This window comes from Triturus cristatus, chromosome 3_2 (genome assembly GCF_964204655.1).
Source record: "Triturus cristatus chromosome 3_2, aTriCri1.1, whole genome shotgun sequence".
In the NCBI taxonomy this organism is placed as follows: Eukaryota; Metazoa; Chordata; class Amphibia; order Caudata; family Salamandridae; genus Triturus; species Triturus cristatus.
The window spans coordinates 1,213,607,091-1,213,633,195 of record NC_140584.1 but is presented as its reverse complement, the minus strand read 5'-3'; the positions used below and the strand labels follow the sequence as shown (position 1 = coordinate 1,213,633,195).

General features: G+C 46.4%; 1 long non-coding RNA gene across 1 annotated transcript in view; it reads left to right on the top strand.

The window, feature by feature from the left end:
- The first annotated feature begins 3,091 nt into the window (after nucleotides 1-3,091).
- The window catches only part of LOC146859477 (uncharacterized), a 74,508-nt gene continuing 51,494 nt past the window's right edge, over nucleotides 3,092-26,105 (top strand). The window contains exons 1-2 of the long non-coding RNA XR_014980128.1: nucleotides 3,092-3,222; nucleotides 14,623-14,686. This is a non-coding gene — a long non-coding RNA (uncharacterized LOC146859477). The remainder of the gene's footprint in view (nucleotides 3,223-14,622; nucleotides 14,687-26,105) is intronic.

Below are 26,105 nucleotides of genomic sequence, written 5' to 3'. Positions count from 1 at the left end.
CCATGAAGAGACCTCAACAGGTTCAATGATACCACCCTGTAACATTTCATCAATTACTTTTTTTACCTTATCTTTGACTGATAGTGGAATTCTTCTTACTTTGTGTTGTACTGGGATGGTGCCTGTCTTTATAACAATCTTATGAACATACCCTTTTAATTCTCCTAATTCATCTCTAAACACATTTCTGGCATCATACAATATGTCGCTAAGAGTGTGGTCATCTACTACCATTACTTGGTTGGGTGCTCTTGGATTTACTATTATATGCAGATCATATTGATGGATCCACCCAAGGATTGGTGGTCTATCTATGGCAACATCTATCTTCCCTTTAATTGCCCTGTCTTTGAAGTTAATGTCTGCATCAAAGTACACTAGCAATTCCATACTCTCACCTTGGTACCCAGTTGGAGAGATATCCCTCTCCTTCAAGGCTGTGTCACCCCACTCATCTTTGAATAGGGACTCAGGAATGATAGTGTGTCTTGAACCGGTGTCTACCATCAGAGTTACTGTGCGACCATTAACCAAAAACTCTGCCTTGGTTCTTTTTTCCCTTTTTTCATTGCAATTATTGGTATCACAATCATCCACAATCAAAATCTTGTCCTTTTCTCGTCTCCTTTCTATGGGTTTATCTTCAATAACAGCCACATTAGTATTACCACCTTTACTCCTGCACATTCTTGAGAAGTGACCTAACCTCCCGCACTTGAGACATTCCTTGTTGTTCGCAAAACAACATTTTGCATCTGAGCTATGAGTATTACTACCACATCTTGAACAAAATCTGGTGTTGGGACATTTCCCAAAATTGCTTTTCTTTAGCGGGGTTTTCCCTTTAGACTTTACTATACCAACAGCTTCTTCATTTCCAGACTCACACTCATTCTTTGCCTTCTCAGACACGACCGAAACTGAAACTTGTTGAGAACTATATTTCTCTAACTCTTTCATGCATTTTTCTGACTCTTCCACAACCTTGGCTAAATCAATTGCTAATTTCAGTGATGGATTCTTAGCTGCCCACAATTGCTCTTGAATTTTCCTATTGTTGCACTGTACAATTAGCTGATCGCGTATCAACTCATCACTCATTGAACCAAAATTGCATTTGACAGATAATTCTCTAAGGCGTGCTACAACATCATCGATTGATTCCTCAGGACGCTACCAGTGAGTGTAGAATTTATATCTATTCATGAAAAGAGTCTCTTCTTTGCCAAACCTTACTTCAAGTCTTGTTATGGCTTCCTTGTACTCCTTTGGAATAGGCTGTCCGCTGCCTTGCAACGCTTGGGGAAGATACTGAAATTCGCATTGACCTTCTTTAACCAAAGCACTTGATAATAGCGCTTTTTTGCGTTTAGCAGAAAACTCTTGTCCATCCAAAGCGTCTAAATAGTTGTCGAAGATGAGTATCCAGTCTTCCCACGAGATTGACGGAGTGCCTGGTTCACTGAGAAATTGAGGAGGTAAAGACACAGTGACTTGTTGATTTGATTTTTGAGCCATGGTGTTGTTTTGCAAACAAGACAAAGTATACTGGAAAACATTTTGCACGCAAATTCAAACGTCAATTATAACAGGAATGAGATTGTATTTTGTTTCAATATAATTAGTATACCTTTAACAAAATGTGACCTGGGCAATAAAAAAATAATAATAATAATAATAAACAATACTGTTGCGAATAACAATTCTTTGTCTTTGCTTTCCTTTCTTCTTTTCTGTTGGTGAGTGTATCACCGTGTGAGGGTAACACTCAAGAGTGTAGCACTTGCCGAAGAGTCTGTTTTCTACTGTATATAATTTGCTTATTTTATGATGCGTACTTCGTTTCACTACCTGTTGAGTGAAAGCTTCTTATTGTCTCATTATGCGCGCCTCATTATTGTGTGGGTATGCGCTAGCACAATAATGTTGCGAAACTCAAACGAGCACAATATTGTGGCCAAAGTGAAAGTACCTAGACACTTCAATACGATTTCCTAAACCAAAATGGCTGCCATATGTAAAGAAGGTACTTCAATACGTTGCGTGGCTACGCGGTGAGCTGGAATGCAAACGCGTGTTGAAGCTTTGAGGCGCTGACACCGGCTAACGCTGCTGCCTAGCAACGTTCAGCAATGGCGAAGCTTGATGCGCTGTGAGTGTACAACGCCGTTGCTTTGCAACGACAACAGCATAAAGCGTTCGCGCATGCGGGTAACAAACGCACAGTGACTGACTCACGGTTTGCTGGGTGACATCAGCACTGTTCCGAAATCTCGTGAATTTCCATCAATTTTCTTCGGATGCGTTGATTATGGTCGTGGTATTGGGAAATCGTCGAAAGTGCGGTATGCTGTGGACTCTTCTGGAGGGTGTCGCTTTGTGCGATGTCAGCTCTGCTGGAGATTCACACTCCTGTCTGGTCAGCACCAGAAATCGTCGCCAAATTGAAGTAAGTGATAGTAGTAATAACACTGGAGTCCTCTGAAGATGGATAGTAGATTTATTGTCAGAGCGTAAATAAAGCGTACACCGCTCCAACTGACCAGACACCAACTGCCTCGTCTGGAATGCAGCTTGGATTCGAAGCAGGTACTTAGATCACAACAAGAATTCCAACAAGAGAATGGGGAACGGACACAAAGGAAGGGCTAGTACAAGAGGGGAAGATCAGTGAGTACATTGAGGATAATAAATATTTACAACACATACCTTACTGTCCTTATAGGCCAGTAAACCATTGGTGTATGCTGTGGCTCTCTGTCACGATCCTGGAACGGTTACGGGGGTCAGGGGGAGATGGGGCGTATACTCCCTCTTTCCATGGTTGCGCATGTCAGACAGAGACAGCAGGAACCGGGGCGCCACCAAGGGGTGGAAAGCAGGGCACGGACTACAAGTCCCAGAAGGCCATGGGATGTAGACCTTTGAGCCGGTTGAAGCACCTCCTCCCGTGAGTCAACGGCTACAAAGCCCCCCCCCCCCTTCCTTGGGGCGGGGCTTGACAAACTTCCACATTTTCAAGGAAGCAGCGCTAAGTGGATGGTGTTCCCCACTGGAGGATGAGCGCTTGCCAACACCACGAGTCACCTGCGTGCGGAGCCTTGAACAGATTGAGTCCGCAAGCTCTGGCCCGCATTCGGAGTTGAACGCAACTCTCAGAGGAGCCGACCCGGAAAACTCCGAACTCTCGTCTGGGGCACTGATGCCCCCTCAGGTGTTTAGGTGCGCTGGAACTAGGCACGGTCGCACTACTCCCACGGACGTTGCTGCGACAGTGAGTGTAACTGTCTTGGGCGGCTAACCTGATTTTACCCCACTGTGTAGTTTAACAGCGGATTCCTGGGCTGCGCGGCATGCAGAGCAGGAACTTGGCTGTGTCCAGAACAGCGCTCCGTGTTCGTGCTGTGCAGTAAACAGCACCGTGACATTTTGCCTGTTTATTTTTTGGGAAGTGAGGATTACGTATCTACTGAACCCTGTTCCTCCTAGAAGGTATCCTGTCCCTAGTCCCACGTTTCCCTGAGTGATGGTACAACTGCAGTAAGTACTGGGCCCTAGGGGTGGGGGATATGTAGCATGCCTAGTAATTCCACCTCCCCTGTTTGATGCCTGTATTCCTGTTGTTTCCCTCCTTCTACAGTGTGCCCACGAAGGACCTTATCCCAAGTGAAGTTGCTCTCTCCCTAGTGAGGTCAGGTGACACCGCTGATACCACAGCGTTATTTGCTTTCTCCACTTCCCTTTTTTCCCCCGGGGTGCCCCCTCTACGCTGTGGTGTTTTGTAGCCCATTGCGTGGGGTTGCACACGGGAGAGGAAGAGGGCTCGCTACGCGTTATCGTTCCGGCTGGCAGACCTTTGAGGTTAGTGGCATCTTGGTCCTTCGGCTACTGACAGCCTGACACTCTGTTGTGCTACCTGCCCAACTGCAAACACTGGTTGCTTGTTCTGGTTCTGCGGTTGGGCCTGTGTTTCAGTAGACACAGAGTGGTTGTATCAGGCACTGCAGGAAACCTGCTGCCAACACAGTCTCTGCTGATCTCAGGACAGATCCTCTCCACGGATGTTTCTCCATTTCTAAAGTAATCCTGACCCTTTGTTAGCCACAATTCCTCCACGAGCCTTGCAACTTGTGTGGGCAAGTCTTCCATGGTATTCTGCAAGCTCTCCACTATGGCTACCAGGCATCGGAGCGTTGCTAAGATGACCAGGGTAGGATCATCACCGGTAGCAGGTTCCACCCCAGGATACCCCTGAATGTCCCCGCGCCAGCTCAGCGCTGCACCGGACTTCCACAGCTCAATCTCTTGATTCTTTTTCGGATGCCGAGTTTGGGGGAGACCTTGAAACGGCATGGATGTCACGGTTAGAATGCCACCCATCTATTTCACCTCCTCTTATCTTAGTCCCTTGCTTCCAGCAGCTCCAAGCTCGGAGAGAAGTTCAGGTCCTGCTCGCCCACCAGTAAGAGCAGGTACTGGTGAGACCAGCTGGCTGTTTTGTTCCTACTGTCTCAGGCAAGTGCCGCACAGTCCTGTATGGACAGCTTTCCTACTCTCAATTCTCAGCGGTCCATGTCTCGGGGATCTACAAAGAGGAAAATACGAGAAATTAAAAATAGTTCTGTTGTAACCGAGCTACCAAGATGGAACCATGGCAAGTCAAAGTTCTGTGTTATGACTTGGCTTGCCATAGTTACAGGACAGAATGGTGGGGAGAGTTCCTGAGAGGAGCTGTGGAGGCTGGGCTGCTTCTGCTGGTGGATATTAAAAGAAGATTTGAAGTTATCATTGCGTCCATCGTACTTCTCATCCAGGTCTTTGATCGATATCAGGTATGTTCAATGTTAGATTCACTGCATCTTGCACCTGGTCTGCGTGTTGAATCGATGAAACTTTACTCAGTGTTTCTACTTCAATCCTTGTTCCTTCCTCGGATTGCCAAAGTTTGCATTTATTACATTTTCTTAAAGACTGCAGGACTACTTGTTGAAAGTGGTCCTGCCAAACCCATCCCTCATTGCTGCGTGATGTCACCAGCCTCAGCTGTGGTCCAATGTAGTATGGAGGCTTCCAACTTAGTCAGCAAAAAAGGGGAGCAACATTTAGGGGCTGTGCACAGGTTTAGTCCTGTGCCCTGGTGTTTCATGTATGCCTATACATTTACGGTCCATTCATCAATACCGCACCACCTTTCTTAACTTCTCAGATTTATTGTTCTTTGCAGAGCATAAGGCACTGAGCATAAAAGTACTCAGTCAACTGATGTAACGCCCTAGTGACCGTCAAATGCTTTCATCTCATTCAACCCAGGAACAACTTGCCCATCTGCAATCATATGGAATTTTCACCCGTAGTTTACTTGGAATGAAGCTGGTGCACTCTCCACCAAACTTCATATCTGTGCCTCAGGAGCTCTTCTTGAGCTAAAATGCATGCCTGAAGAACAACTAAACCAAATCAAAGGGAGTTCTGTATTTATATTAAGAGCTCTGTCACACACACACACACAGATGTGTATTTACATTATAGCTCTGTCTCTCACACACACACACACACAGATGTGTATTTACATTATAGCTCTGTCTCTCACACACACACACACAGATGTGTATTTACATTATAGCTCTGTCTCTCACACACACACACACAGATGTGTATTTACATTATAGCTCTGTCTCTCACACACACACACACAGATGTGTATTTACATTATAGCTCTGTCTTCCACTCACACACATGTGCATTTACATTAGGAGCTCGGTCATACACTGGGAGTTGTGTATTTAACTTAAGAGCTCTGTCACACACACAGGGAGATATGTATTCGCATTAAGAGCTCTGTCACACACACACAGGGAGTTGTTTATTTACATTAAAAGCTCTGTCACACACAGGGAGTTGTTTATTTACATTAAGTGCTCTGTCACACACAGGGAGTTGTTTATTTACATTAAGTGCTCTGTCACACACAGGAAGTTGTTTATTTACATTAAAATCTCTGTCACACACAAGGAGTTGTGGATGTACAATAAGATCTGTGTCACACACAGGCAGTTATGTATTTACATTAATAGCACTAACACACAGGGAAATGTATATTTACGTTAAGAGCTCTGAAACACACACAAGAAGATGTGTATTTATATTTAGAGGTGTCTCATGCTCAAAGGGAGATTTGTATTTACATTAAGAGCTCTGAAACACACACAAGAAGATGTGTATTTATATTTAGAGGTGTCTCATGCTCAAAGGGAGATTTGTATTTACATTAAGAGCTCTGTCGCACACAGGGAGATGTATACATACATTAAGAGCTCTGTAACTGTCAACTCTGTGATTCCTCGGGAATGGTTCGATGCTAAAAAGGGGTCCACCGCTGGGCAGTCCCAACCCTAAGTTCTATATTAGCACAGGTATTTGGGATGATCAAGCGGGGGAAGGAAAGGGAAGGGATCAGCAGGGAGGGAGATCTGAAAGGCAAGCAATATTGGTAAGGAGTGGTTTTCTGCAATATCCCTCCAAACATGATCTATATTGGCTTTTCGTACCTGTAAACAAAAATAACAACCCCCGTCCTATTTGGTGGAAGAGTTAACCATCAATGCAGCAATGTCAATAATGGTAGGTGCTGGACTAGGCCCTTTTGGCAGGTTCACCCCTAAACTTTTTGCCTTTTCTCTGACATGGTGTTGGTGGTTTTAGGCCTCTGGGCACTTTAGCACTGTGTTCCAGTGTAAAGTGCGTGCGCTCTCTGTGCACTTTTGGCGAGGTTGGCCTGCCCTCCCATAGAAATGCATGGGGGATTCCCTGATCAGGGTATCGGTGGTAATTCCGGAGATGAGAGGAGCAGCGTGGTCAAGATTCGTATGTATGAAATTGTAATAAGAAATACTGCACAATGGTGTACGCAGATTTATGATGATTATTTAAGAAATGCCACTTTTAGAAGTTGGCATTTCTGTGTGCTGTGTGCCTCCCTGCCTGATGTGAATTGCATGTCTGGCTTGTGAGTGTCAGGTTCCTCGTTCCGATGTCCCCGGTGCTGTGTTGATGCTCTATGGGGGCCCACCTCTGGATGACCCCAAGTCCGGCTATTGAAACCGCGGACTTTTGGGGTGATCGAGCGGGGGAAGGAAAGGGTGGGGACTGCAGGGAGGGAGATCTGTGAAGGCAAAAGAGACAACACAACACAGCATAAGACGTTTTGTTTCCAGTTTCTCTCAATGGAAAACACCCGCGTTATTTTAGCACGAGGGTAAACGCGAGCTTGCCCTCACCTGAAAAGGAAAATAAGGTAGTGCCGGACATATGGGGGAGAGCTACAGGTCGTGGTCTTTTCGTTTGCAGGCACTAATATAAACGACAAGGAAAGGCACATGTGGGGAGAATGACAAGGATCAACATACAGACACAAACACCATATATAACTTTGTGGAGTAATACCCACTTGTGACTGCCCAGCTCACTCCTTGCCTTCGGCTTTGTAACCACCCCTCTCTCCTGTCTCGCACATATGTCTAGGAATATAAGCAGAAGAAATCAAAAGTGTAAACCAGGCCACCGCTGGGTGCGAACGCTCACTGCTAGTGTCTGCCTGGGAACTGAGGTCTGTGAGGCTGGCGTACGATACGCCTATGCTTTCCTATGCCTCCGATTTGTCGGACGATTGCACTAGGTCTCGTTGTCTAGAGTAATGTTCGGGCTCGCTCTCTGCCTGTCTTGAACAGCGAGGCTTGCCCCCTTAAGTCTATTCACTCTCTTTATACTTGGTCGCTCCCCTGCATGAGACCAGCCGGTCTCGCCAACAGAGGGGCGGGTCTGTGATTTCTCTATGACTCGGAGAGCTTGTCTCCGACTATGATGGGTCGAGCTCCGATGGAAATACTGCCACAGTACTCCTACCTCGGTCACGACGAACCTCCGGGTTTCACGGGCCGCTACCTGGGTGATGAGCTCGTCCGAACCTTCGTCTCTCGGCGTCTCCTCGTCTCGTCTCCCTGGTCGAAGAATTATCGGCTCCGTGTGCAATGACCTTTCGCCTTTTGACGTCTTGTGGTGGGGCGTGGCGCGCATTACGCATCGCACCTCCTGCGCTGCCCCTCGGGAAGTGTAGTTCTTCACGCAGTCCTAGTGTGTCGCTAGTATCGGCCGGCGTGCGCTGATAAGTCTGACAGTGAGGGACAGGGGCTGAGTGGTGTGTGTGGCTCCAGGAGGGGCAGGGTGAGTCAGCGCTAGGCTGAATGAGACATCTGCCTTGGGAGTAGTGAGAGGGATAATCCCCTGACTCTGAATAGGACTGTGCCCAGCCTGGACAATTCTGGCTCCGCCCCCTGTGGTGTGTCTGATCACCTAGCCTGCACCTGACAAAGGGGAAGAAGAGCTTGGAAAACAAAGTGCTCCAAATCCCCCCGGAACCAGTTGCATCTAGTTCCCCCAAGCCCTGCACTAAAGTCAAATAGATTATGTGGTATAAGTTAAGGGGCTGTGACCCCATGTTTTTGTGTGCTGGTGTGCTGTTCCTGACCTTCCTGCGGCGTGCTGCTGCTGGGGCCTACGAGGAGCCACCATGAGGGCTTGCCTCCCTGGGCCCAGCATTGCCCCCTTGATCCCTAAGGACTTTTTGCTGCATCTTGCGCCCTGTGAGCGCTGTTCTTTTTATTTTTCATGGACTTCAGGGCTCCTAATGCCTCGGGAGCGCTTTATGTCTATTTGCCAAAGAAAAGGAGCACGAGGGCTCCGCAGCGCTGAGATCTTTCCAGAGGGAATCCCGATGTGGGGATTCCCCCTAATGAAGGGGAGAGAAGCGGGAGCCCACCCCACATTTTGCCGCCGAGCGGGAGCCTACCCCGCTTTATGAGTATTGAAACAGTGGGTGCCCACCCCGCGTTTGGAATGTTACTTCCGCCTTCCCCCGTCCAGGAGAAGGTGACCCGGAAGACAGGAAATGTATAGCGGGGCTCCCGTTAGCTGAGGGAAGCCCCGCGTATGCTGAGAGAAGCTGCGGCCAGAGAGGAAGTCCCGGGTCCCAGGAGGGGGCCCGATGAAGGGAGCAGAAGCCAGGTGGGAGCCCACCCCACACTGGCGAACCAAAAAGGAGAGCCCGAACGGAATCCTGAGGGCTCTCCCGGCCCAGCAGTCTGCAGTGCCGTCGGGAAGGAGAAGTGCTGAGGGAGCCCAGCGGGGCTCCCGGGGTGAAGGAAGAGCCCCGCATGTTGCTGCACGACGAAGGAGACGGAGTCTGCAGGCAGCAGCCCGGTGAGTGGGACTTTCTAGAGGTTCTCTGTGTGTGCCGATCGAAGCACAGTGCGATCTCCAACGATGGGGGCATTTGGATTTAGAGGGCCCCAGAGCGCATTTTCTCGCCACAGCTGTGCGCAGTGGTGGTGCCTGAGCGGTCCAGCCGTTGCGGGCCGCTCCAACAATGGGGGCATTTTTGATAGAGTCCCAGTGGGTGCTGGAAAGGCACAATGGTGCCAGGCCCCTGTACTATATTCACAGCTGCACCACTGTAGTGGGCATCTGCAACGTTGGACGCATTTTGTTGTAGAGTCCCTGAGTGGAACAGAGGAGGCACAGTGGTGCCAGGGCTCATTTCTTTTCCCTGCTGCACCGCACCAGCGCGGGCAGCTGCGACGATGGCGCACATTTGTTGAGAGAGCCCCAGTGGTAGCCCAGAAGGCCCAGGGAGTGCCATGCCTATCGCGATGGTCACAGCTGCACAGCAATTAGCGGCAGCTGCAAAGTTTAGGCTAGTAGTTCTTTGGGGGCATTTTTGTATGAGATAGGAGTGAAGTACACTCCTCTGCCCCAGCACAATTGCACACGTGGATTCTGCTGCATTGGCAGCCGCCCTGACATTTGGGACATAGGTCATTTGAGCCCTCTGAGAAGGCCAGTTGGCCAGGAGCACTGTGAGGTTTGTAGGGCGCCAGGCCCTAATATGATTTATGTGGTGCTAGGAAATGTGATTTACGCACTGTGATTTGTGCCGCTAGTATTTATGTTTAGGAGGTTAGTCCCTAATCTAAGAGTTCTGCATATAAGGTTACTGCATAATGTATTTATGCTTGTGAGGTTATTGTCTACTGCGTTTAGACTTATGAGGTGATTGCATAATGTGTCTATGCTGGTGAGGTTATGGCATAATGTGTTTATGCTTATGAAGTTGGCGCAGAATGTATTTCACGTCTAATGTGATGCTGCTTGCATAATATGATTTATGTTGCAGGAGGTGATGCCAATTACAGTATTTTGCCAGTAGTTACTGGTTGTGTTCTACATTTATTATTGGTTCTACATTTATTATGTGTACTTGTGATGGTTCTGACAGTGGCCCAATCGGCCCTGTCGTGTGTAAATAATCCCCTGTAAATATTGCCTAGTGCCTGTTGGCACAGTGTATATTGTGTGATTACTATTCTAATGTGTTTATGAGAATACAAAGGCTATTTTTGCCTAGTGGGTTGCTGCTGTGTGCCTTCGGGATAAGCCTGACTGCTCGTGCCAAGCTATCAAGAGGGTGAGCAGGGGTTATCTTGGGCATGTAACTCCCTTGCCCTGACTAGAGTGGTTGTCTCTGCCTGGCTTTGGCGCAAGCCTTAGCCAACCAGAAATCCCCTTTCTAACAGTGGGGTTTTGTTCTGAAAAGGGGTTTAAACAAAAGAGAGTCTTAAATCTCTTTTCCAGAGGATTTTGGTATGAAGCACATAGGGATTCTCCTTACATCATACATATATTTTGCAGGTAAACCTACACACCACCATATAATTAGGGGTCCGCTTCACAGGGGGGAAGAGCAGAAGGCCGCCTCTTGTAACCGCTGTTAGGGGGCAGCAAACGGCAATCACTACAATGCCTCACTGTATTGCATATAGCATTTTCTTATTCCGTGGTACCTAATCACCTATAACTCAAGTCAGTGTATTCACATGACAAGGTATTGGCTTTGTAACATTCTGCCATACCGATAAAGAACTCGGCAGCAGACGAGAGCAAAAGCACTATAGTCTAGCATTCCATGCAGAGCCGGTCCAGGCACAGCTAGCGGGACACCAAGAGTTGGCGCAAGTGCACCCTTACCAGAATGGAAGCAGGGAAGGGCAGCGTGAAAGCACGCTGGTCTGTCGAATTATCAGCAGCGTCTTTCTCCTGGAGGCTCCTTAAGTACGGTCCTCCTCTTCCGAGTCAAATGACAAGGTTTCCCAGGCAAATGTGGCTGCTTCCACTTTGCCTCATGGGATATGTAGTTCCCTAGCTTCTTCTTTTTTTTGTTTTTACTGAGTTTTATATAGCGCGAACTTGACCCGGTATCGGGTATCAGAGCGCTTTACATAGCACCAGTTGCGTTACATAAGGACACATTCATTTTTGTTAGGCACGGGGAGATATGGGGGCATATCAACAAGGGCTTTATCTCTGCTTTTTTGGCTTTAAAAGCCAAAAAAACAGAGATAAAACTAGCACCCTATCAACAACAGGGTGCTAACACGCAAATTTGCATGTTAGCACCCTTTTACTCTACGCTTCCCCTTGCATCTCTAATGAGATGCAAAGGGGGCGTTCCAGAGTAAAATAATAGGAGAAATGTCGCTAAGTGACATTTCTCCTATTATCAAGAATGTCGCTAACCCTGTTAGAGACAAAAAAAGCAGCGCTAACCGCGGTTAACGCTGCTTTTTTACGTCTGCTAATTTTCAGACTTAGCCATGATATCCTATGGAAGGAGGATATCATGGCTAAGTTTGCCTGTCCCTATCAACAAGTTAACGTGTGATTATCGCTGGGTTTCCAGCGATAATCTCACGTTAGCCTGTTAGCGTGTAGATTTTTATCGCTATTGAGATAAGCGTTGCTAATAGCACGCTATCTCAGCGATAAAAATTCACGCTAGCCGGCGATAATTATCCTCACGCTAAGAGCGCTGAGCGATAGTTATCGCCGGTTGTTGTTGATATGCCCCTAAGTGATTTACCCAGAATCACAGGATGTTCAGCATCTGTGCCGAGACTCAAATCCGGTTCCCCAGATTTGAGGTCGACCACCCTTGCCATTAGGCTAACTCCTCTCCCCTACCTTTCTAGCTTCCTTCCTACATTGCGCGTAGAACGCCGACTGCCAGGAAGGACAGAGGTTTGTTTGCATTCGTGGGGGCGCCCCACCCTGTCCACCACCCCACTAACAGGGACCACGCCTCTTCATACTGGTTCTCCACCCAGGCTGCATTACAGCCTAGGTGGAGGACATGCCCAGGCTCCCTGTACCCGTCTGGGCGCCAAACCACGGCGATAAGACCAATCACAACGCTGCATTGTGGAGACACAACGTGGGAGAGACGGAGGAGAGACGCAGCAATCCGATAAGTGAATTTTTCATTTTTTCTCACCTAGCGTAGCACATAGAAGTAGGTTTTAGGGTGTCTGGTTTTAAATGAAATTTTAACTGTGTTAGAAATATTCATTTTATTCTCTATGTTCACACCATGCCTATTTGCAGTTTTTATGATATTCTTTGTGATTATTTTAGATGTGCTGAGAAACAGGTTCACTCTGTTGCAATAAATGCTTTTAGTTAAAAGTGTCTACTCTTCTTAGTTCCATTTCTGTGTGATGTTGTACAGAGGAAAATAGGTCTGTTTCTAGTACCACTGTGCCCCAGATCCTGGCTTAGCGATCGTTAGTAACCCAATAGCAATGATTCCACTTCAGCAATCTATTGGGTGGGGTTCTGTAGGGCTACAATAACCTGTCTTTCACATTCAGCGTTAGTACATATTGCGGAGCAACTATCATTTAAGTTCACTCGTGGGTGGAAAAGTGAACCTTGTAGAGGTACGCCAGAGTCGTAGATTACGCAACAGGGGATCATGGAACCATTGACTGCCCATCGATTTAAAGAATCTCGATTCCTTAATCCTTTATCAGAGGCATCTTGTTTAAAATGGATGCTGAATCATATTTATTTTGTTTTTATATTTCACGCTTGACACCACTTGCAGCAAAATATGAATTATTTCTGTATGACACCTTGTTTTTGAAGAACTCGCTAGAGGAAGCCTTTTGCTACAGCTCACGGCTTTTACAGCTAACACACAAAATGGCATTAATTCACAATGGTTCTCTGTTAATTATTTAACCATTTTTTTCTTACACCTTGGGCTGACATTAGCTCATAAGGAGCCAACAATATTCATGTAGTGGGTTAGTGCTAACATGGTAGGATTATGCAATTAAAAAAAAATATATAAATTGTGATTCATTGTAATTATGTTTGTGCCATGCTGACTTTGCACTTTTAATAATTCTCTATGCAAGAAAACTGTATATTAACCCCTGAAATTGGGGGTGAGCCAAAGACCTTTTCCAACCCTCTAGAGATGCTATCCAATTTCATGCTGATTTTGCTGCACATTTGAGACTTAGCCTATTACGGTTCTATTATTTTGTACTATTCCTAATGCTGAGAGCCTTCACAGCAAATGGTTTATATGTATTTTAATGAATTTGCTGCTGCATTTGTATTTTTCAGATTTCTGTATTAGACTTTAAACTTTAATAAACTTATATGGGTTTTTCTAAATTCAAAACTGAACTCCCTTTTTGAGTCCGTCCTTACTTATTGACCGTAGTTTGAAATGCTGATATAAATCTTGTTTCTTAGGACACATAACCTCATAGACTTCGAGATTAACGCCGTCCCCGATTCGCTAAATGTTGACCATGCCACTGTCCTTCAGATTTTCTATGGGTACAGCGTGCACACACACTCTTATTAGTTATTTTCCTAACAGCACCACACTGAAGCATCCCCCCACACGCCTGCCCTCATCTCTCTCACACACTTCATGCAAGTGGAGGCAAACAACTAAGTAGGCAGGACAAAACAACCCCTTATGGATTCCACTGATCAGAACATATTTTAATATACTGAGCCGCCATTTTCTTCTTTACCACATACAAGAGCACCTTCAAATACCCGATTCCAGCATGTCTGCTGTACACAAAACACTTTTGTTTAATTTAATAGACTAAACTTTTGCTCCATATATAATACAAATCTAGCCACTTAAAGCATACACATGACTTCTGACTTTTCTCTTAGTTTGTTAACAGCATTGTCATCAGGAATGTTTCCTTTCTCAAATCATGTTTAAAAACTGTCACTTTTATTAAATACATAACTAAAGCATGAAGTGGGACCACACTCATTTGCAATAAGCAGATTTTCCATTGAAATGGCCACAAAAATATGCACTGACGTGCTACCTACTGATAAAACTGTAGAGTGTACAAACAATGTTTAGAAATTGAGTTTCTTCATGTCACTTGCACATCACCAAGTAACGTGTTCTGATTTGTTTTGTTCCTATTTAAAAATCTTTGTTTGTAACACACTTCTGAGGTACAAAATAATTTGGCTTCGTAATTACTGATATTTTTTTAAATATCTGTACTATTCATTTAAAAGCTTGTCGGAGGGATGGGCGGAAACAGAAGCGAGGAGGCCGTATATGTGTAATATTGGGGTAGTTTATTGTAGTCAAGGAACTCAATTGTGGTTCATGAACTCAAAGTATCAATGATGGTGTCTCAGTCACTTCATTCTTTTGCTTCTTCTCTCTTCTAGGTGTTCTAGCTCTCTGGTGGGGTCCTGAAAGCTTGTGAAGAGGAGCAGAAGAACAAGAGGAGGGGTAAGTCACTAGGGTATATCCGTGGAGGGTAGCATCAATCCCGTCACCACACCCAGGTGGAAAGCAGTGTAAGAAAATGGAAAACAAGACAATTTGTCTGTTCTTCTTGTGCCTGGATCCCGGTTCTCTGTTAGTGCCTGGGTTTTCACTATGGGTCTCTTCCCCTCCCTTGTGGACGATGAACTCCCTTTGATATTGTGGGGTGGAGGGACTGGAGAACAACACAAAAAAATGGTAACTGTTTCTTTCTCTCGCTATCTGGGCTATGGAAGAGAGAGGAATGGAGGAGAACGGGGGGGATGAAACCAAATACAATAGGAGTGCAATCAGAGGGAGTCAAGGAAACCCTTAGACACAGCAACCACAAGAAGAGGATAAATCACCCGCTAGTCCCCAACCCTACTCCCAACCTCCCCAAGGGTGCTCCCTCTTATGCCACATACCACCTCTGCCGCAACTCTTCTGAGTTGCGGCAGCTCCTGCGCATCCACTCCGGGGTAACACCACTCCTCGCACCACTCGTCTGGGGATCCCTCGGTCCCGTTGTCTGCTTCTCGTGATCCTACACTTTCTCCGGTCGTCTCTCCTTCCTATGGGGATGTCTCCTTAGAGCGCCTCACGTCCAACGAGTCTTCTTCCTGCTTCCTCCTCGGCTCCTTTTCTCCTCCCCCGGACTCTTCTGATTGGCCTCTCATTCATCATTCCTTGTTCCTTTCCTGTGGGGCTGAACAATAGTCAGTCTTCACTGTTTGTTCCCTGCTCCAGCCCCTGGGGAACAATCGGGACCGGGAAGTAGCGCAGACCATAGCGGTGCACTAACAGGTAAGTCGGAGTCTTGGGGAGGAATGGGGGCGTCCTCTCACATCCCCCTTCCCTAACTTTCTTGTCCTCATGAAATTGTTCACGGGGGTATCTTGACAGGTAATACGCGTTTGTTTGTTCTTTTCCTTTTCTATGTATGATAGTGAAACGGAAGGGTTGTAGTGTTAGAAACCACCTTAATATTCTGTTGTTGTGTCTTTTGTTTCGTGCTAACCATTCTAACAGGGTATGGTCTGTAAGAAGTAGGAATTCTCTACCCTCCAGGTAGTAGCGCAGTGATTCAATGGCCCACTTGATGGCCAGTGCATTCTTCTCTATGACTGCGTACTTTGCTTCTCGGGGAAAGAGCTTATGGCTAATATATATAATGGGCCTCTCTTGGTTTTGGTCATCTGTCTGAGACAATATGTCCCCGAGTATGCGCTCGGAAGCATCAGTTTGCAATAAGAAGGGTTTTTGATAGATGGGGTTCAACATAAAGGGTTTTGATGTGATGGCCTGTTTTAGCAGGTGAAAGGCACGTGTTTCTACAGGGGATGGTTGGCGAAGCAATTTCTAAGTCCGTACATTCTTTTTTAGGAGATCAGCCAAGGGGGCAGCTATGTGAGAGAAGGGATAAATCTTCTATAATACCCCAGTAAACCCAAAAGGGCTTGGAGATCTTTTCTGGACTTAGGGAATGGTATTTGAGAAATAGTGGCTACCTTTTCCTCCTGGTGTTTGATGTACCCCTCTCCGAGAAGATATCCCAAGTATTTCACGGACCTGGCAGCTAGATGCTTTTAGCGGGGTTGATGGTCAGACCACTGTCATATAAGGCTTGAATTACTTTGGTCTAATGGTCTAGAATTGTAGTTGATTATGTAATCCATGTAGGCGGCTGCGAAGGTTTCACAGGGTCGCAGCACCACATTCATGAGTCTTTGAAATGTTGCCGGGGCCCCGTGCAACCCGAAGGGGAGTACTTTAAACTGATACAATCCCCCCGGCGTAGACAAAGCATTTTTTTCTCAATCCTGTCCCTTTAAAGGGACTTGCCAGTACCCTTTGCATAAGTCCAATGTACTGATATACTGAGCTTTGCCTAATCTCTATCATTTCATCAACCCTTGGGAGGGGGTAAGTATCGAATCGGGATATTTTATTGATTTCCCGAAAATCGATACAGAAGCGAATGGAACCATCCGGTTTCAGAACAATCACTATAGGGGCGGTCCACTCACTTTTAGATAGTTCTATGACCCCTAGTAGCAACATTTGTTGGATTTCTTTCTCTCGCTTCCCGCCGTGATTCAGGGATACCATAAGGGCGTAACCTCACTTTTTTGTCTGGAAGGGTGTGTTTTTCGTGCTCTATAAGGGAGGTTTTTCCAGGCATCAGGGAGAACACTTTTTGTAAAGGGTGTAAGCGGTCCCTTAATTCCTGTTTCTGGGGACCAGGCAACTCTACATCAATGCTTTGTTCGGCTAGGATTATGGTGGTTCCCATTAAGACATGATTTGGCCCTTCCCTTTTCTTTAACAAGTTAATATGAAATATTTGAGTATGATGTCTCACCGGATCCATTTCTAGTTGAAAGGGTACCGGGGTTACCTTTTCTATGACCCTATAAGGCCCCTGCCACTGCCCTAGCAGTTTGTGTTCGGAGTTGGGCATCATAAGGAGTATCATGTCCCCTACAGTAAGAGATCTTTCTTTTGTCTTTTTGTCGTATTGGTTCTTTTGGGATGCTTGGGCCTGTTCGAAGTTGGTTCTTACTACGTGTCTTATTTAGTTTAACTGGGTTTGTAGATTGGTGATGTAGTCCAAAAGGGGTCTGAACTCGTCTTTCTCTTCCTCCCTCCCAATCCAGCATATCAAGTGCTGGGTTGTCTCTCGTATAGTATCTCAAAGGGAGAATATCCCAGGCTCTTTTGCTGACCACACCAAAAAGAAAATAATGCCAAGGGAAACATATCTTTCCTTTTCCGTGCTTCTAGGTTTAACAGTTTTTTCAGGGTGGTTTTCAAAGTTGCTTTGTACCGCTCTACTAGGCCATCCATCTGTGGATGATATGCAGGGGTGTGAATCTGTTTAATTTGAAGTTGCTGGCAGACCTGTGGCATCAGTTTAGATGTAAAAGGGGTTCCCTGGTCTGTGATGATTTCTTTTGCAAATCCCACCCGAGAGAAGATGGAAATCATAGCCTTGGCCGCCTGGGTTGTGTTGGGATGTCTTAAGGCCACAGCCTCAGGAAAGCGGGCGGCTTAGTCCACCAGGACTAACACATAGCTATAACCGCTGGAGGAGGGGAGGAGTGGTCCAAGAATGTCCATCCCTACCCTGGTGAAAGGTTTGTCTATTACTGGTAAGGGTCGTAGAGGGGCACGGGGTGGAATGTACCAACTATTTTTCTGACAGATGGGACAGTCCTTGCAGTACTTCCGAACCTGTTGGTAAATCCCTGGCCAATAAAACCTGTCTAGGATTGCCTTTTCTGTTTTTTCAGCCCCAACAGATGACTGTGTGCCAAAAATAGTACCTTTTCTCTGAACGGTTGGGGAACTAAGAGCTGGGTTGCATGGTTTTTCCCCCTTTCCTATAAAGTAGACCACGTTGGATAAAAAAACTGGGGACCTACTTGATGGGGGTCTTCCTTTTCTATGGCTTGATTCCATGCCTCTCAGACTGTGGGGTCATCTCGTTGGGTTGAGTGGAAATTTCTGTCATGTTCCCACAGATCATATCCAGAATTGGTCAAAACAGTACGGGTCCAGTTCTTCTTCTCTGCTCTCCTCTGTTTGAAGCTTTTGAAGGTCTTTCCTGTATCCCAGTGAGGGTCGGGTATTCGCGAAATGGGTGCCTTTTGTATCCAGTCGGTTTATTCTTTGCGTTCCTCACTGAGTAAGCTATCCATGTGGGGGTAATCATTGCCCACAACTAATAGTTCGGGTAGTCTTGGAATCAATCCTACCCGGAGGGGTACAGGGGAAGCGGTTTGCTATCTCCGTGGATGCACTGTATGTTAATGACCCTCGTCATGTGCTGGATCCCTCCTGGTATGGCTTGGGGTCTCATGACGTTTTGTTCGCATCCTGTGTCAATCAGGGCTTTTTGGGGTTCCCCGTTAACTGTGACCTGCAGATGATACCGGGAGATATCTCCTGAGGTTGCACAATAGAGGGCTCGGGCGTACCCTACATCCATAAGTTCTTCTTTCTGGGGGCATGAACGGGCTATAAGGCCAAAAGTGCCTCAGTGAAAGCATTGAGGTCCTGCAGTAGAAGGAGGTCGGGGAGACCCGGGTAGGGGTCCCAGCAGCAGGGTTACGGTCTCTGGTTTTCTTGTGTTTGAGGGAGGTTTGATCAGTCTGGGTGGGGCTCCCCCTGGGTGTTTCCATGCCCCTTCTTCCCACCCTCTTTGCAACTCTTGGGCTCTATTAAATGCATTAGCTATCTCCACGGCCCTCTCCAGGTTGAGGTGTGTATGTTGGCGAACCCATTGTTGAATGGAAGGGTGTAAGGAGTTAAGAAATTGCCCTAAATAGACTTTCTCCAGGATCTCTTCTTTGGAAGACATTAAAGGTTTTAACCAGTGCTTGGCCAAGTCTCTCACCCTGTAATACAGGGCCCTGGGGGTTTCCTGTGGGCCCTCTCTGATTTGTCTTAATCAAATCCTATATGTTTCCTCATCCACCCCAATCCGTTCCAGTATACTCCTTTTTACTTCTTCTGACAATTTCCCTATCACAGATTCCTGGGTTTGGCTCTGCTCAGTAATGGCCTTATGGAGTTTTTCCCGGTCTTCTTCCACAACGGATAGGATTTTTGCCATAATCCTTTCAAGTCTCTCCTGCCCTGCCGCCATCTTGGTTACAACGTCCTCCATTTCCCCCGATCCCACTTCTGACACCACCTGTCGGGGGGGTTGTTGTCAATTATCGGAGAATATGGCAAGGCATATTGAGTTGTTGTCGGACATCTCCTTTGATGTAGTTAGGGCTTCCATCCTAACTATTGGAGCTTCAATTGCAGCCAGACACAATTTGTGTTTGAAAGACTGGAATACTGGCGCGTCTCAGAGAGCTGCTGAGCTTAAGATACCTTTTGAGGGTCGCAGGGCATTCAGAGGAGAGTTGGAAAACAAACTTATTTGGTTACTCAAAGAAAGGAAACACTTTATCTTTTAACGGGGATACTCCTAAATGCTCTAGAACTTTGAGATGGAAATCTTTTCGGCAGCCATCAAAAAGTCATGCTTTTGACCAATCAGCTAAATTACAGGGTAAATCTTCTCTGTCTTCATTTCAATCTTTTTGGAAGCAGGAGTCACTATCCAGACCTTTATAATTCCTTTGTCTGGAACACCTCTCCATTACAGTTCTGGGTTTGGATCAGACGATATTTCTCAGAGTGGATGAAAGTATCGTGTCACCAACTCCTCAGGATCGGAACGATGCTCAAATATGGTCCACCTCTCGACAGCTTCAAGTCTGTATGCTGTAATAGCACAGATCATTGAAGTGGTCGAGCAAGGGAAGGAAAGGAAGGGGACAGCGGGGAGAGAGACCTGAAATGACAACAAATAATGCTCTGTAAGAGGCACGTTTTGAATACACAATTCGGTATATGTAAAGCTTCTAATGGCAAACTACCTGAAAAGGAAAATAACAAGAACTTGTCAGATGCGCCCAGGAAGGATACACATCTCCTATTCAATCCTCATTGCACCAGACCCAACGTGTTCAGGAAAGGGCACATGCTGCATGGTACACAAATAAGAACAAAAGAGGTGTGTGTGAACAATACCACTCGTTGACTAAAGGATCCTTTCTACCATAACATTCACCATGGTATTATTGGTCTCCCGACCTACCCTTTTTCTCACACGACCTTTCTTCACAGGGTGGTAAGAGATACCAATAAGACTCTTCCACCAGTCCCTGTTCAAACAGCCTGAACTTGGAGAAAAATAATCATCAAGCGATTTGTATACATAAATGATTCGCTGTTGAACAAACGGTGAATCACGAACACTGCAGTGCATAGATACTTATGACTGGAATATTTCCATCACACACATTTGACAATTAACGGACATAACATAGAACATATAGTGACTGTAAGTGTCCAACTCTTCAGGACACCTGCAAGGCCACCTTGATAGTTTGGGCTTGTTTCTTAAAGTAGGGCATCAGATAATAACTCTTTTCCAACACGTGACCTGTGTCTCCCCAACCGTGAAAAAACAAGTGGTACGAAATCAAAAACACTGCCTTTTTGATTACTAAATTATATACATACTGCCGGTATCCCTTCTACCTGCATGAGAACACAAACGTGCGTCTCGCCAACTGGGAGGGACACCGCACGTATGGAATATGAGATTGTTCTTAACTCAGGAAATGCCAAACAAGCAAAGTAGCTCTGTAAGTCAAGGCAACGCCTCCCAGGATTGAGCTGGCGTTTAGGTGGTGTATCAACACCCTTACTGGACCTCCACAAAAAGCACAGTGACGCGTCCTTACTCCAACGCTCCAAAACCAGAACTTCAGAATTATCGGCAGCGCTGCAGGGAGGCGGAAACGCTCTTAAGTCCTTCCGCTTCCCTGGGGAATGCGCGTCTGGGCAGAGGATCATGGGAACTGTAGTCCGGATCCCTGCCTTTCATGGAGATGCTCGCAAACATGCACGCGTCCGACAATCCGGCTGCGGTTGCCGGTAAGACACGGTTCAAGTCAGATGCCCGGGGGGGAGGGCGTGACAGAAAGTCACAACAGACAAATGGCTACGGAACATCATCGTATCAGGTTATCGGATCGAACTTCACTCAACCTTGATCCTGTGCAGATATTTATCTCCTTTGGTTTTTGACCAGGTGTGGGTCGTACAACTGGGTCTACTAGGAAATCAGATATTGTTCAAGGAATAGCTGTGCATTTGGTCCCTCCACACGTTCTAGGAACCCTAAGGCAAATATTATTGCATCTCGAGCACCCTTCAGCATCTTCCGCTCTCAACTTAAGGCTGTTAATGTCAACCCTCATGATCTGCAATTGGGTCTGCACCTCCTTTAGCATAGGGCATGTCTTAGTGATAATGAATTCTGTGTCCTTTAGGCTTTTGGCCAGTTTCTTATGGTCAGCGCAAAGTAAGTTCACCTCTAGTCAGACTGTGTCTTTCTTGATCTCAAGGACGTTTTTGGGTTTCAATGATTGCTTATTAAACTCCTGTCGAATTGCCCAAGTGTTTTTTTCAGGGTGGACCCAAGTTGACTCCTAGGAATTGACGGCTTGGATAAAGAGGTTTTATAGAGTGCGAACGTGATCCGTTAGGGTATCAGAGCACCTCACAGGGATAACACGTTATGTACAGGCAAAACACAAAGATGGGGATTAGGAGTCTTGTTCAGCATCTGCATGAACCGCTCTGCCTCTCCATTTGTTTGTGGCCATTGAGGCGTGATTTGGCAGTGTAGGATCCCCAGGCGTTTTAGCAAGTCTTGGAATTCAGATCCGTGGAATGGCGTCCATTGTCTGTCTTTTTACTTCAAGTTAGGCCAAAGAGTGTGGATGCCCTTTCCATCCGGGGCTACATTATTAAAGGCTGTGGAGTCAACAACTTCGACAAGAGGGTACTTGGAGTAACTGTCGACTATGACTATGGTTGTTCTCCATCTGGGAAACTTCCTAGTCTGGACTAACTTTGGAGCCCGGCGTGGCACTTGGCTCTTCCATCATGACAGGTGCAGGCACCTCTTGAGAGCTGGTAAACCGGCCTGAAGGAAACTGCTTTACCATCTGGTCACCCGCAGCTCTGAGACCAGGGAACCAGGCTTTTTCTCTCATGCTGGATTTCATCTTCGCTGTCTCCTGATGTACACCGTGAGCCAGCTCTGTCACGCTGTGCTGTAGTCTCTCCTGGATTACCAGGCATTGTCCTCTCAGGATGAGCCCACCTGCTGTGGCACATAGGTCATTGCACCACCCAAAATATTTTCCTTCTCCGGGCCTTACCATCTATTGGAGTCTCGTAGGAAGTTGTGACATGAGCCATTTTGTAGCACACCCATCACTTTCTGTAGCACTGGGTCTGTTGCGGTGGTGTGTCTGATTTCCTGTAGGCTTGGAGCTTTTGGGCAGGCCATTTGGGATACTATGCTGACGTATGCTTTGGTGGCATCCATGTTGTCATTGTTCTTGTTAACTGGCTGGATTGGATGGTGTTAAAGAAAGTCTGCTGGGTTTGTTCTGCTTCCCCTGTGAGTTGATGGCATCTGCATGCTCAACTTTCACTGTGGGAATTTTCCCAGGCTATTGCATGATTGTGAAATCTATTTTGGCTGCTCGTGCCGCAGATAGGTCTGGGTGTGGAAGCTTGCTGTGCTGTACTCTGAGGCTGTGGGATGGTGCTGGTTATGGGCCTACCTCATGTGGGGTCTCTCTGCAGTGTTGAGGCTGGGAGAATTGTTGAATGTATTTAACATGGGCACTATTGTGCCTTGCTTGTCTGCCCTCTGCTCTCCTCTATAATTTGTGTTGTTCTTCTTTTTTTTCTACTTTACTTTGAGTTCTCAGGCTGCAAATCTCGTTGGGGCTAACGCTCAGGCAGTGCAGACGAGCAGTATAGAAGGGAGAGTTAAAAATTTGCGAATAAGTCGTGACAAGAATTTTCAATTCTATTAAGGACACGGAGGCGAGGATTATGCTTCTCATTTCTTTGCATTTATTAGACAGCAGCCAATAAAAACACTTTTTTATTCATAAATTACAAATCCCGTGAGCACTAGGTGCCCTATAACCATAGAGAGTACCCTATATAAGGTCTCACAGAGGTAATCACTTCCTCTTTCTGTGCGTGATTCTTTTGAAAACCATTAAGTCCAACTTCTTTGAGATAACCATTCAATCTCGAACACTGTCCTTAACCAGACAATCCAGCACTATAACCAAACATTCTGAAGTCCAACATGGACACTTCATTTCTCAGGGAGGAAATACTCCACGTCTTAAGATCGGCGATCGACTGCAGAACCTCAAAGGAGAAAGAACACTCCCAACAAACCATTGAAGAAGAAGGCAGAATTCCTTACTTGCCATTCGTATCTGAAAACAAAGAGAAAAATCCCGTAATAACGGTCACTCTAGAAAGTATCGTAGATATTAAATCCTTCAAGACCAGGGTGGGAAATAAGTCAATAATACAATCAAAGTAACATTGACAGCGAGCACTGTAATTCATAACATATGATTCAGTTTAATACATAATCGTGGGTGGGATAATCCTCGCCTCCGTTTCCTTAAAATAATTGAAAATTATTGTCACGACTTGTTCACAAATCTATAATTCTATGTCAGGACCGGAGGCTCCGATTATGCTTGCTCAAAGCTTAGCCACCACTACTGATGCCACATCCACCACCGGTTTCTAATAAAAAAGACTTAAAGGTGGACTCTGTTGACCAATCAGCCGCCGTCATTATATCAGCAAGCGTTACTCCCAGAGCATGTGACTTAGAGGCCATTGCCCCTCGAACAGAGTGAGCCCCAAATTTAGAAACATCAATACCTGCTTCGCTCATGAGCCAACGCATCCAGCGAGCTAAAGTGGCCGGGGTTACTGGACGAAAAGGCTTTTGTAAAGCAATAAACAGTTGACCTTGCATATTAGAACAAAACTCAGCTGTACTTACCTCGTACGCTTTATGGCATTAGACCACACATAACCTTGGATTATCCGGAAAACTAGGATATGAAACAGAGGTGGTATTACACTTGGTACGCCTGGAGATAGTAAAAATGAACTCTTCAGGGGAAATACGGTGACCTGCCAAATCCAAAGCTCGGATATCAGACACTCTCTTGCAAGAGACCAAACATAACAACATGGCCAATTTGGTGGAGATGTGCATGCGTGATAGATATTTGTTAGCAGACGAGGTTTCTAAAAATCGTAAAACCACTGTGACGTCCCATAGGAGCGAGTACTTTGGACACGGAGGTTTGACCATCCTAATTCCTCTAAGCAACTTGCAAACCAAGGGATGTTCTCCTACAGGTTTGCCATCCAGCTGAACATGTCCCACCGATATCGCAGACCGAAAGGTATTAACCGTTCTGTACGCGAGACCCAATGAGGCCAGGGAAGACATGGAGACATTTGCTGTAGTGGGATCGATATCCCGTTGAGCACACCAGCTACATCATTTGTTCCATGCTGATGAATACCGCTTGTGGGTATTATCGGACCATGCCTGTTTAATGAAGGCGTTAGCGTCTCTCGAAAGGCCATGGATCTCCCATCTATCCCTGAAACTCACCATGCCACCAGAAGGAGTTGCCCTGCTATTACCAAGGGATGAGGTTGCTTGTGAGGGTCCAGCAACAGGTTCCAGAACTACTGGGAACCAAGCTTGCGCTCTCCACAACGGAGTGACTAGAGAAAGTTCCGTTTGCTGACGCCTGGCCTGCGCCAGGACTCTGGGTATCATAGCAAAGGCCGGGAGGCCGGACCTGCAGAAATGCATCTGAGCCGATCGCCTCCGGATCCGGACGCCAACTGAAAGATTTCGGGAGTTTATTTGTTCAGGCGAGATGCCAACAAATCTAATTGACAAGGACCCCATGTTTGATTCAGTAAGCGAAACATTCGAGGATGAAGCCTCCTGTCAGGACTCGCTATGAGCGCTGTCCTGTTTATAGCGATTCAGCGCGGGAGCCACTAGCCTTGGGGATCGAGGGGCTACATATCCCATGAACCCCAGCGGCGGCACGTCACACTTCGTCCCGGTGGCGCTGCCGAGTATTCTTTGTTTGAAGCGAGTGGAGGTTCGGGTTGCGTCTTTCCCCCACTATTGGTTTTTGGAGCCCTAGCACGGAACTCAGCTATTGGCGCCCTGGTGCGGGGACGCATTACTGGAGATTCTGGCGTGGAGTTCGAGTATCGGAGCCCCGGTATGGGACACAGGCTGGGAACCTTTGAACAGTAACAAGTCCAGGTCCGGTAAGGGTGCGGCTGCACCATCTCTGTTGTTCAAGTTGTTACTATAGTCCTACCGAGAAAGAGTATACATTTGATCTACCCTTGGGAAAAAGCATCACCGACTTACCTGTGTTTGATGTAATTCTTTTTATTGACACGCCTAATGAATCCCTTGTGCTAGGTGTTCCTCCTCGTTGGTGAAACACACGTTTGTGGTTTCTTGCGAGTCGTAGGGATACCAGTACTGGGTTTAAGGTGTGTGAGGTACACGGATAGTACCAGCCACTTACCGGATGTGTACTTTGCCGGTGGGCACTGGTGCAGTGCGTTTCCCTCACGTTGGAGAGTCAAGAACATCCTTTGACTCATGCGGAGGGGAACTTCTACATTGGTCCCAAACCTTGCTATGTTCTGAAAAGTTGTTTCTTATGCCATGACCGGCAGTTACCCAGTTGGGTAAGAATGTACAGAATTCCGATAAGTTACTGAGCACTGATCAGTAGTTACGCTATATGATTTAACCTTGAAGAATATTTCTACTCCCAAACTTGGGTCCATCTAAACTTCATTTTGTATTATGTATTTAAATAGCAGGGGAATGTGGCAGAGCCAGGTTCGATCTCTTACATCCTCTGTG